Source organism: Lichenostomus cassidix, chromosome Z (genome assembly GCF_008360975.1).
Source record: "Lichenostomus cassidix isolate B80296 chromosome Z, HeHo_3.0, whole genome shotgun sequence".
Lineage (NCBI taxonomy): Eukaryota > Metazoa > Chordata > Aves > Passeriformes > Meliphagidae > Lichenostomus > Lichenostomus cassidix.
In genome coordinates this window covers 13,970,997-13,984,091 of record NC_139511.1, presented here as the reverse complement: position 1 = coordinate 13,984,091, position 13,095 = coordinate 13,970,997, and the positions used below count along the sequence as shown (strand labels likewise).

The 13,095-nt window shown below is 36.3% G+C and overlaps 1 long non-coding RNA gene across 2 annotated transcripts in view; it reads right to left on the bottom strand.

Annotated features, from left to right (window-relative positions):
- Positions 1-4,718, bottom strand: part of LOC146424410 (uncharacterized) — a 16,743-nt gene extending 12,025 nt beyond the window's left edge. For both annotated transcript variants that reach the window (XR_014846731.1, XR_014846732.1), the window contains exons 1-2: positions 4,567-4,718; positions 1,835-1,942 (exon numbers count right to left, since the gene is read on the bottom strand). This is a non-coding gene — a long non-coding RNA (uncharacterized LOC146424410). The remainder of the gene's footprint in view (positions 1-1,834; positions 1,943-4,566) is intronic.
- Positions 4,719-13,095: the final 8,377 nt, after the last annotated feature.

Here is a 13,095-nt window from a genome sequence, read left to right as displayed (position 1 = left end):
TATATTCCTATGAATTAACACCTAGAAAATGCTTTTGATTTATACAAATCCTTTTTTTATGATACATCATTTAAAAGGCTTTACTCCTTTTACTGTGGCTTATTAAAGGCAGATATATGAGCCCTATTTCACCCTGGTCAACATCACTGGCAAACTCCAATTGATTTTGCTCAGAAACAGGATTTGGCCTTTCATTGTCAAACATTTCTTTTGAGAGCTGACATCTGCATGGAATCCATCTTTTGTGCAAAGTAATTTATTACATATTACAGTGTTTATCTCTAAACAGCATAGGGTTTTAAAAACTTTTTTTTGGTTTTTGTCAATTTATTTTATTTAAAAATTGATAACATTCATGGGAGGCAAATAGGACCAAACTGGAGAGCTGGAGAACTACTACTTTGTGTGACTTCTCAAACTGATGCACTTTTTTGACTGTTAGAAACCAAAGACAAAATACATTCCATTTGATTAATTAATGATAGGAAGCACAAGGAAACCACGCAAAAATTTAAACTATGTTTTGAAATGACAAATATTTGTCTTTTGATATTCCTCAGTACAAGAATGAAATAGAATTTATTGAAGTTCAGCAACTATATAAAAGCGCTCTGTAGCTAGAACACAGAAATGATTTAATAAGTTCTATGAAAAGTCAATTTGCATGACATCAGCACCTAGCCTATAACGGGTGGTAATGGATTGTTGGCTTGATTTTATACCACTTGACATCAGATTACAATACAATGAATAAATGTTAACCTATAATCCCTTTAGTAAAAGCTGGCATTGTTTATCTTCTCTTGTAGAGACCACATTGATTTTCTTTTATTGGATGCTCAAGTGCTGTGCCTCAGATTGATTACTTTGAATTAAATGTGCAGAGAACATTTTTATTATTCTAAACCTCAAGTCTTAACATTAAAGGGATGCCCCACCCCCTGCTACACGGCTAAAAGTGTGCTCCACCATTTAATTTGGATTTCTTTCATTTTCTCGTTTCTTTTCAGGGCTGCTGAGATGCTGACCCCTGCTCTGCCCCTATGCCCCTTGACCCTGACACATCTGACCAGTGATGACTCTGAGGGTGGCAAATTAATAGCAGCATTGCTTGTTAATTGCATAAGAGAAAAGCCAAAAATTTATCACCTCAGTCATGGCCATTGCTTCCCTTTGACCCCCTTCTCCCACAAGGCTTTAGCTGATGGTCACATCTGTGGTTTTTCTGTATCCTACATATTTGCCATATAATTATTCAGCATCAAACCTTGTTAATCAAATCGATGCTGTGTTTTAAATGGAAATTGCTGGATTAATACAAGCATTCATTTCATCCTGAAAATCTTGATGGCTTTAGCACACAGAATACAAGCAGAATATGAAAGAAGGGATGTAGAGACCTGATTGAATTAGGAGAGGCATGCTGCACATTAAATTACATATGCCAGCAGGGGTCCTTGCTTTTATAGTAAAATACTTCTGTAGAGTGTATACATATAAACCTCCAGTGATTTCTTTACACTGGTCAGTGTTTTTGCCTTAAATAGGGCTATAGTGGCCATTTATATTTCTAAATGCATATTTTTAATGTAATCTGGTATTTTATATGTATTTTCACTTCAACTATTTATTCAAACATAATATTAATGAAACAGCAATTGAGATGTCGCTACTTCTTACTGGTTGGAGACATTAGTTAAGGACCTTTTCTCTACCTAACATATTCAATTATGCAGGAATAAAGCGTATCAGCAAAAAAAAAAGAAAATAAGTAATGAGGAGTTTTTTGCCAAGATGTAAACATGCTAAATACCCTAAGCAAATTGCAACTTACCTGCTTGGATGATTTCTGGCCTCTTGTCACACCTTGTGTAGGTTTTCAGTTTCCTCCCAGCAAATCTATTGTGTAAAGGGCAGGGGCAAAAATTTAAAAAGTGATTAACTGTAAAGAGAAAAAAGAATACAGACAGACCGGTGATTACAGACCGATTTGATGAGCAGCTTGTGGTTCTTCTTTGGACATGACTTGCATGCTTGTGAAAACTCTTCATAGACAAATGTTCCCACTGAAATCCATACTTGGTAAGTAAGGCTTTTCTGTGACTTGCAGGGTGGGACTGATAATTGATTGATAGCAGGAAGTGGAGAGGAAAAGGAAGAGGTAATGTCATATCATGTGCAAGCTTTTTAAACTAAGACCAGAAGACGTGGAAAGGAGAGTGGGATCTTGCCTCTTTCCTCAGTGGATTTCCTCCCCTGCAAATGCTGAAGTATACCAAATCATTCTGGAGACCATTGATTGCCATTATTATTTTGAGATCTGAGCACCCAGTTTTGCACAATTATCTCTGGGTAATATATTTTTGAGTGTGGACCTCTCTGACACATTCTATGTCTTGCCATGTGTTTGTCCAGTTATATAAAACTGGCCCCAAAAGCAAATGAGAATGTTGTATTTTTTTGTGTTCATGTGATTCTGCTTGTGCTGCTCCCACTAGGTTGTATCATGAGTTATCCTGTACTGACAGACATTCTTCAGGAAATCAAAGTTTTCTCAAAACACAAATTGGAACACAAGCACAGTTCAGAGGAGGAAACTGGAGCAGACTTCTCTCTCTTCTAGCTCAGCTTGAGCTCTACTGTATATCAGCATCACAGCACAGCGCAAAAGGACGAATGACATGCTCTCTGGATGGGAGTCATTGGTAAAGATTTCTGTATGTCTCTATTTTCAATGTGGCATGATAATTCAGAAGAGATTTATACTTAAAATCCTCAGAAAATGCATTCTATAACTAATAAAATTATGTGCTATCATGCAAATCCAGTCTTAATACAAGATTGAAATTACTCAAAAGATGTTTACACCAATGTAGTAATGGAACTGCATTTGGCAATCACAAAAACAAGTTACTATGGTTTATTTTATGACATAAATTATTTCATTTTAATATCTCTCCTGTCAAATTAGATGAATTTACTTACCAAACTTTATACATAGTACATGATTAGTTGTAAAAGAAGATTAGTTGTAAAATAAGTCAGCTTAAAATCCAGACAGGATTTTAATAACAACTTGATATACAAAGACTGTCAGGTGCTGTCTGCTAGTGAGAAATAAATAATACCCTAGATCCTTCACTATAATTACCATCATTCACTGTATGCACAGGATCTGCAGTGCGGCTCAGGCTGACGTAGAGTCAGAAGTGCTTAACATCCCTCACCTGGCTCCCAGGCAAATCTGTATACAGGAGAGAAAAATTGGTGGGTGATGGGACTGAGACTCACGGGCGACTTTGCACACTGGTTCACGCAATGCGAGTAATTAAATGAAAGCTTTTTTTCATGTCCAGGTCACTTAAAACTGCATAGGTGTATAAATGTATAAAGAGAAATCCTTTTGCTTTCCTGGAATGAGAAGTGTCAATCAACGTGCCTGTAGTGCTTCCTGGTCACCAAGAAAGACACATGTTTGGTGATACAGACACAGTGATTTCTTTCTCCAAAACTAAACATGGTGTGCATTTTCTGCAGTCAGATTTTTCTCTTATCAGGAGAGAGAGGAAGTTTTTCCATCTTTTCACACATAAGGGCCTCAGAAACAGTGGTGTCCCAGTCATGCTACCACCACCATGTGCCATTCACCCAGGCGGTTTTAAATAAAACAGCTGAAGTAAGTGCTTAAGCTTAAGCTTATGTTTGTTTCAGTTACTGGGATACAAACATCCTTTAGCAGATTTTTTTTTAAATTATAATTTTTAAATTGAAACCTGAGTGCTATACCATGGTTTCTCACTTCAATGTAGCATACACTAGATATTACTTCCAAGCATATATCCTTCTAAAGGATCAAAAAAAAGAAATTTTCTCTTTCTGGAGAGAAAACACAAAGGAATGAAATTTTTTTTATGAATAAACTTTGTGAGGGTTAGGGATGATAACAGAACAAATATTTTCTGTAATAGTCTACAAATTACATGTTGTATCCTAAGACAATCCAGCTGAATAAATAACATTCAAAGTATGAGCTCTCCATTGTTCTCACAGTACAGTAAAATATAATGCAAAACATGTCCTAAGAATATAGCCATATAGATAACAAGCTATAAAACATACGGTGATCCAGTCAAATCTCTGAAACACATAACTGATAAGAGCTAAGCATTTTTCAAAGGAAACCTTTTCAAAGTGATAATGTTTTATGTTTTGCTATTTATAGCAAAAAACCACAAGCCAAAATAACAAATGCACAACAAAACAGCAACACCTCTAAATGACCAGTTTGTGCAAACTCAGCACAAACTAAGTACCTGATTGAATGTATCACATAGGGATGGGCATAGGGTTGGGATCCCTGCCTTCAATTAGAAAGAATGACTACAGAATTTACAAACCCAAGATATATATCTTCGTGCAATATATGCATCTATTTCACAAGATTTCTAACCCACTGACATGGTAGGGAAAAGCATTTGAAATAGTCACAGAGTAATTTTCTACAAGCTGACCATTTTAGTGTAAAGTGCCATTTGGATAATGCCCCATTTTAAGCTCACATATTACCTGATTTTAACAACTGAAAAATGCGGCAGACTGAAGATTTAGATCAGCCCAATATCCCTCCTCACACCAGCTCCTCAAATAGTCCAGGACATCTCAACAAACACTTGAAATGCTACCAAACCCTAGCCGCCACTTCACATGATTTATGATGTCATTAATGTCAAGCTATCAGTGGACAAGAGTAAAAGAGACAACAGCAAAGCTGACTAAAAACAAATAGTTTTGATTAAACTCAAGGACGTTTGGTACAGCTTTCAGCAAAAAGACATTAATCATTTCCAAAGCTGACCTTGCTTTTTTTCATCCCAAATGCAAACATAATATGTGTAGGGATTCCAACAAAATCTTTGAAGTCTACTATCTACGTGGCACAATTCCCTCTCTAAGGCAAAAGTAACAGCAATGCAGTTTCCTTTTTTCTCTGGGGCCAGTTTTGTTGATAATTGCCTGAGCACCCTAAAATTTGCACCCTGTTTTTGACTCTTTTAAGATATGAAGAGTGTTCTTTAGGTCTGAGGCAATTTTCATCCCACTAAAAGATATTCCTATAGTATATTAGAGGAGATCATTATCCACAGATACACATCACCATTAAAAAATATCCCACAGTAGACAAACAATGACAGCCCAGCCTAATGATAAACAGAATATGTTAAAAAAAAAAAAAAGGTAAAAGGAAGTATGTCAACTGGAAAAAATTATTTTCATAGACAGCCTGTATCTATATAAATACAGAACTACTCTTGAGGCCTTTAGCTTAATTTTACAGAACTAGAAAGGTGAATAGTAGACTGCATTATTATCAATCACAGAGAAATATTTAGTTGTCATTTTAAATACAGATTTTCTGTTTGTTTAAGACCATAAATATATGTATTGGTGTAACGTGCACGCAAGTTCATCCAGTGTACATGCGTGCGTGTTAACAGAGAGAGAACAGAAAGTGTAACCAAATTTTTTAAATGTTATTTAGGCAACCTCAAACTGGATCAAGTCACCTCAGGAAACACATACCAGCCCTATGAGAGATCTACTACAAGCATTTAAAATGCAGATGGAAAGCAATATTTCAAACTTTAAAAACATTACTAAACTCCCTTTTTCCATAATAGTGGGTATTATTTCTGGAGTTAATGAGGCTTTTTACAGAAGTTCATCTTCCCTAGAAGAGGAGTAGCTGCTTCCCTCTAAATCTTAAAATCTTTGCAAAAATCTTCTGCTCTCTCTGATTCTAATAATCAGCTTATGGTATTATTATTTCACAGTCTATAGCAAGAAGGTTAAATATGTCCTTTCAGCAAACATGCATTTATAGCTTAGCATGCAATTATAGAATCACGGAATATTCTGTGTTGGAAGAGATCCAGAAGGAGCACCAAGTCCAACACCAAATGAGTGGCCCACAGAGGCATCAAATCCACAACCTTGGTGTTTACTAGCACCATGCTCTAACCAACTGAACTAATCTCAGTTAGTCACTTAGATAACTAATGTAAAATTACAGGAGAGCTATTATGGTTTCAGGACAAAATAATTCAATGACTATTTTAATTTTAGTTGTTTACACAAGTAACTAAAACTTTCTTTTTTAGAAATATAATTTTATTATAGCATGTAACCTAAATAATATTTCACACTCCTCTGGTATGTACCATGAAAAGTAGTGATACCCGCCACTTCCAGCAGTAAACATTTTCTCAAAACATACTTGGAACAAAAATTTTTGCTTCTAAAACTAGTCGTATTTACTCTGATTAACAAAAACTTTCTGCTTAGCACTTTTATGGGAAAAAGGCTGTATCAACTGTGCATGAGAACATTTGTAATATCACCCTTAGAGAATAATAAACAGATACTAGAGGTTGAAATTTTGACATAGTTTACAGAACAATAATCCAAACATCTGTTATAATGACAAGGGATTTGAACAGAATAGAGAGTACATGGGAAAGCTACGCTACTTTTTGTACAGTTATAACGGTAAATCAAAGCACTACAGCTCAAGGCAGCTTGCTGCTAATATAAACAATTTTCTACATATTCCTGGGCCACAAGCCAGATCTCAGGATTCAGTTACAAGCACAAGGTCAAGAGGGAATCAACGGTATGAAATTTACCGTGTATGAATCAAAAGCATAAATGAGTAATTACAGATGAAAACAAATTAGAAGGCATACTCTCGCTTAACTCACCAAATAAATTTGCTGAGTAACTTCATGCTCTGAATATATTGTAAGATATGCAGAGGCTTTAATGCATTTATTACTTAAATCCAGAGCATCGGCATTTTTTTCTGAGCTGGGCTTAGCAAATCATCTTTTTATATGTACTTCTTTCTATATCCTACATCTGACTACAATTATGAAGGTAAATATTTAATGATGTCATTTGCTCAGGAGAAATGTAAATAGGATTTCTTTGAAAATCACATTCTTGCCTTCATATTATACCCATGAAAACCAAACTTTTTATCTCACTTCTGGTCTCATTTCACCTTCCACACCCAAACAGGGCCTTTTAATGCTGCAGGGATTGTTAAAGATTTACTGTTGCTGTTGATGAAGAGGGCTTTCCTGTAGAAGATTTTCAAAACAGTTTTTATAACCATGAAAGGTTTTGTGTATGTTTTTTAAAGAGCACATGTGTGGGTTTTTTTACTCTCACAAGCAGACATGCAGCAAGTGTGAGCCACTCAGTTGATGAATGTTTTGAGATGCATGGGTACAGTAACTCATGTTTCTGACAGACTAAGAAGAAGAAAGCATCTTTGGAAAGTGAATCAAGAAAATACGTTTCTGTGTTTCTTACTTGGCTTTACCCTAGTGGAGTCAATGGCCCAGTGTATTTACGGAGCTCATCCTACATAAAATGACTTAAATTAATCATTTCTATTGGGATGAATGTTTTCATATGAGTGACTCAGTCTCCTGCTTAATGACTGGAGAAGGCTGGGTAATCAACTAAGACATGGTGCCTCATGTGAGTAAAGTTGTAGTTGGGCAACGGAAATCCCTCAGAGACACGTTGCTTTTCCTTTCTCTCAACCAGGTTCAGCATTCCCCACAAAATACAGCCTGAAACACCCTCAGAGCAATTTGCCCCTCTCTTTCCATGCATTAGAAACTCTTTCCATGCACTCCATCCTGAAAACTCAGTACTAATGGTTCAAGCTCTGCACAGGTTTAAGTCACAGTCAATCTATTAAAATGCCGGCTGTTACTGCTGCTTACTAATTTCTTTAGTAGAATGGCTGTGAACCAACAAACTACTTTTGTGTAAGCAACAGGGCATACGTTATTTAATAACTTCTGATTGCTACTGACTCTCATGGAATTACGGCCACTGCTCTAGAAATGAAATGTCCTTAAACGGGTGTCCTAACATGAATGTATTGACAAAATGTAACTCATCGTGTGTTACTAACTGTGACGTTATCTGTCAGCTTCATTAAAAAATATGTGGGTTTGATTATTTCTTTGTGAAAAACACTGTTGATTTTGTTCCTTTGAAGGATGATTTATGGGCTACCTTCTTTCCAGAGGGCTGTTAATATCAGATGCCACAATCACTGTAACCATCAGTATTTCTTCTTGCTAGCTAGAAGTTGATTAGAGATGTCATGTTAGATCTCATAAGGTGCTGAGATATGTCAGTTTGCAGATCAGGTGTTGGAACTGAAATCTGCATCAGGAAGGCTTAGCACTTGAAGCCACAGAACTAAGAAGGCTGTTAAGAATATTTTGAATACTGCCAGGATTTAGTAGTGGTGGAAGGCTGATGACTAGCAAGCTAGAGGGAATAAATTTCAACTTATCCACTCATAGGATAAAAACGTTTTAGTTCTTCCATCTCTGAGAAAATATCCCTCCTCTTGTTACAATTACATTAATTTTAGTCACTGTTAGAAGTATCCCACTTTATGAGTACAACTGTATTTACTCTCTCGATTCATTGAGGATGAGTATTGAATAAGACTAGTATGCAAAAATTCTTAAAAAAAAAAACCAAACCAAAAAACCCCAAAACATCCATGAAGATTGTGCTGTGTTTTTGTGCCATGTGTGGCCCGCTCTGCGATTTGTTTCTGGTTGTGTCCTGATTGCATCCCAGTACATCACAATCATTGTACCTGCAGAGCCTCTGTTCTCCCTGAAAGCAGGGTAAGGGGTAAGCCTTGAAGTCAGGCCAGCACTGTGAGGCCCATGCTGATCTGCTGCAAGAAGACACAACAGCAAAGTAGGTTTTCCTCTCCCAGCTTCCACCTTAAGCGCTTAAACAATTATTGTATGTGCAAACCTTTGTTCCTGTCATTTTCTTGACACCACGCTAATATTTCCAGAGATGAGCTAATTAAAATTAAGGGAAGACTTCAGGGGGAGAAATAGATTAAGGACTAACAAGAAAAGGCAAACTCCCTCCCTCCCCCCCCACCCCAGCCTTCCCAATTGCATTTTTATGGTGGAATATCAGCAGATTGCCCTGTGTCTACTGCCACTATATCTTCACCTTCTAAAGTCGTGTGTGCTGATAATCTTGCGTATTTCATGGGCTCATTGGGAAAAAGGGCAAAACTCCTGAGAGTGTTTTACCAGAAATATGTCTCTGACATCAAACTTTTTCAGGAATGCCACTGGCAGATGTCAGCATCACAATTTCTCAAAATGGAAAAGTGGAGAATTGTCCACAAATGGATGCCTTTCCCTGGCATATTTGTTCAATAACATAAAAATTCTTATAACTACTACAGGTCACTAATTTTTCAAAGCATTTTCTCCTTTAGCTTGATAAATACTGTATCTTACATAGTGTGTTTCCTGAATGAGAACTAGTAGTACTTGACAGAAGCGTTTTCAGAAGAAGGGCTTTAGATCTATTTTTAAATTTGAGGAATTTTAATATTGAATATTTAATACTGAATATTTCTTTTTTAAATCTAAAATGTTATATAGCAATTTTATCCTCCCTCACAAAAGCTGGAATGCAAAATGATCAGTCTGCTTGTCAGTGTGGGACAATTTTTTAAAATACATTTATCTTTCTAGGTTTAAATTAGTTCACAAGTTAACTCACACAAGCTACAGAGACGTGTCAGAAGGAAGACAGCAACAGTATAAAAGAACCAACAAAAATATTTCTTCAAAAGAATTTTACATCAATTTTGGATCATAGGGAAACATCCTGTCCTACAGCTATCAAATTTTAGAGAGATACAGATCTGGGTATAGAGGGAAAACTCACTGAATTTTTTCCCTGTTTTGTTTTGTTTATTTTCTTCCCCCCGCCTAATATCTTCTTTTGTACCAGTTGCACCTCATGAATCTTAACAAAAATATCTTGAAAAAAAGGTACTGCCAGGCATTAAAATTACAGCTAAATTCTTCTGAAAATGCTGCTTTATCCAGTTCTTCCTTATTCTAGTAATTGAGCTCTCCATTCTTGAAAGAGAAAGGGCTAAAAACCACTGATGCAAGGCAACATTGATAGTCAATGGAGGGGACATTACTGCAGAGAGGTAAATATATTTGGGTGGGTTTTTCTTATGCTGTTTTGTCTAGTCCAATACCCAGCCATGTGTGTATGTTTCTCCACATAAAGGAGAGACAGCTTCACTGTTCTTGGGCCAGCATTACAGAAGGTATCTTCAGCTTGGGGTCTCAGCAAGGAAGTAAGACAAGGAAAGAAATGTCAAGCAACACTTTTATTCAACACAAATGTCAGCCTTTCCCTCATAAAATAGAAGATACAGAGAAATTTGGGCTGTGAGAATGAACTCCCAGTCACTTGCATAAGGGTTGTTGGTTCACTTGAGTAACATTGCCAGTGCCAGTGCCAGGGCTTGAAAATTGAAGAGGTCTGAATATGTCTGCGAATAAGTGTTTCCAGGTTAGATTGTGAGGTGGGACTGCCTAAACATCACCCTTGTTTAAGACTATGCAAGAACTGGCAGGCTAGCCTTTAATTTGATTAGAGGGTGTTTTGCCATTTAGACCCAAAATAGCAAAGGAATGAGGCACATGAATAGTCCCGTGGGAGCCAATATACCTACACTTATAATTAAGCATAAGTTCAAGAATTTTTCGGGATAAAGGTGCATATTTAACATTACAGCTTTATTAAATTATTCACCACCCTCAGTGACAGAATTTCAAAGCTTTTCTTGGGCTTGTCCATAAAGGAATGGAAAATATTAGAATTTCTGGTATACATTCATGCTGAAGCGTTTTCAGTGATAATCTATTCCATCCAGCAGTTAAATATTATTGTGTGTGTAAAAAAAATTGTAATCTTGTGAGTGGGTGTCATGTAAAAATGTCACTTTACAGGAAAACTGCAGTGATTAGCTGTAATACTTTTGCTTGATCAATATATGTGTGCTTAGAAAAAACATTATGTAGCAAAACATTTAGTAACTGGCCTACAAAAAGATGCCAGGAAATACATGCTGCTCAGCTTGCATCTCAGCTGTTTCAGGTTTTTAATTTAGGAATCTATTTATGCATTTGTAAATAAGGCATATAATTCTATAGTTTAGAAATTTGTGTGGAAGTTCTCATTCAGCAGTGCTTCACAAATCTAATGAATTTTACTGCTGAGATTCAACATTTCTTACCTGGAGTTTGCACTGGGGAAAGTTATCTCCCCCTCACCACACCCCTGCCTCCTGCACACCCGAGATCTCACTTTGTTATAGAGGGCAATAGCAAATTAGTCTTTTTGCACTGTCTTGGGATAGTGATTCCTTGTAATGTTCAAAGGAACACTGGAAAATAATAAATGAGTCATACATTATTTTCTGCAGCATTTGGAAAGATCTTATGAATGTTTTGTTTTCCATGCATGTGCTGCCACAGCTCATGCAAGGGAACTCATGAAGTATTGTTAATTCCTAACCCGAGATGTTTCAGTAGTCAGAGGTATTAAAATCCATAGCTCCCCACCACCATTTTTTTTCCTATTTTTTTGCAAAAGGCCAATATATTTTTGTAACAGCAAACAGGAAATTAATAATATTGCTAAATGAAGCAGAGAATAAAAAGCCTTAGAGATGTTAGTCATCTTAAATGGGGCTAGTTATAATTGCACCTACTTTGTGAAATAGGAGTTTGCTCTTCCTTCTCCATAGTGGTGGTGATATTACCTTATTATGGAGAGGTCTGGTTTTTGGGCTATGTGCTAATTTAGGAGTAGGAAGGAGCTGGGATTGAAATGTCCATGGTTTGAATAGCTGCTCGATGTAAAGTAGATTTTTCCTGAGGATAACCCTCCTAACTGTCCACAAAATCCAGACTGACTGTTGGCCTCACAAATTGCCTAACAGCAAAGAGCCCTTTGTTTGTGGTATCTTGAAACAGTTTTAATTATTGTTAGCAAATTATGTTTAAATATAATAGGGATTGCACAAATATTAAAACCACTACAGCTGTAGCTTATTTAAAGCTTAACTCAAATCCCATTATTGCTGTATGAAATGGAAAAATGGTACAGAAAAGTGGCACAGCAAGAGGAAGAGCTTAAGCTGTTCATAAAGTTCAGATAAGGGAAGTTCACCTGGGATGAAAATTGGGATACCCTTTAACCCACCTTAAGTAAAACACCTGGCATGCAATGGGGATGGATTTTTACATCTCATAAATCTGCTACATAAATACTACTCTTTATGAGCACAAATAACACTAAGATTAATTTTGCATATCATCCCCCAGTTTCTAATAATTCCTAGTTCTGTTCATCTTCATTACTTCTGCTATTGTCCACTCTGCCCTTTGAAAATCAGTTGGAAATGTGAACAAGCATAACCCCAAGATTCTTAGGGTTATATTGACAGCAGCGAGTTTCCATCTTCACCTTTACTGTGTGGGCAACATCTGAAGTGTTCTGAAAAACCGCCAGACCTTTTCACAGCAAAGAAGGTGGCTGGCAGTGGGACTAAAAAAGATTAGGATACTATCAAGTTGATTTGAATTTTCATTTTCCCCTTGAATCGACACCTAGCATTGATACCATATATACATATTTACATAAAATAAGCATACATTCTTACATTCTTTTTCTTTCTACATGGTTTGCCTCAAACACAGATTCATTGTGAATTTCAATGTCTATAAATAACTAACACATTCGCAGTAGCTAGAAGAAAGTATTGTATGTCAACAGGCTAAAACAAAGTACATCAATCCAAGCTTGTAGCATATTTTACTATGATATTGTGGATCTTTAGATGTGACAGGTGACAAAATGGATAGTGATACTCATGTGATCATGAGTACTATTTTCAAAAGTATATTATAACTGGTATCCTCAGACAGATCAAAACGTAGATTTCCAGAACTGAACTATATGCAAGATATATTGCTATGAGACATGACAAAAAGGCAGCTTTTTGTCTGTCCCAATGACCTATAAAAAGCTTTTCTACACATGCAGCGTGAATCAATATTTTATACCTTGAAATAAATGCATACTGTAGCCTATAAATATAAGACAACAGAAGAATAAATGCGCCAATATCTGCTGAAGGCTTTAACCTCA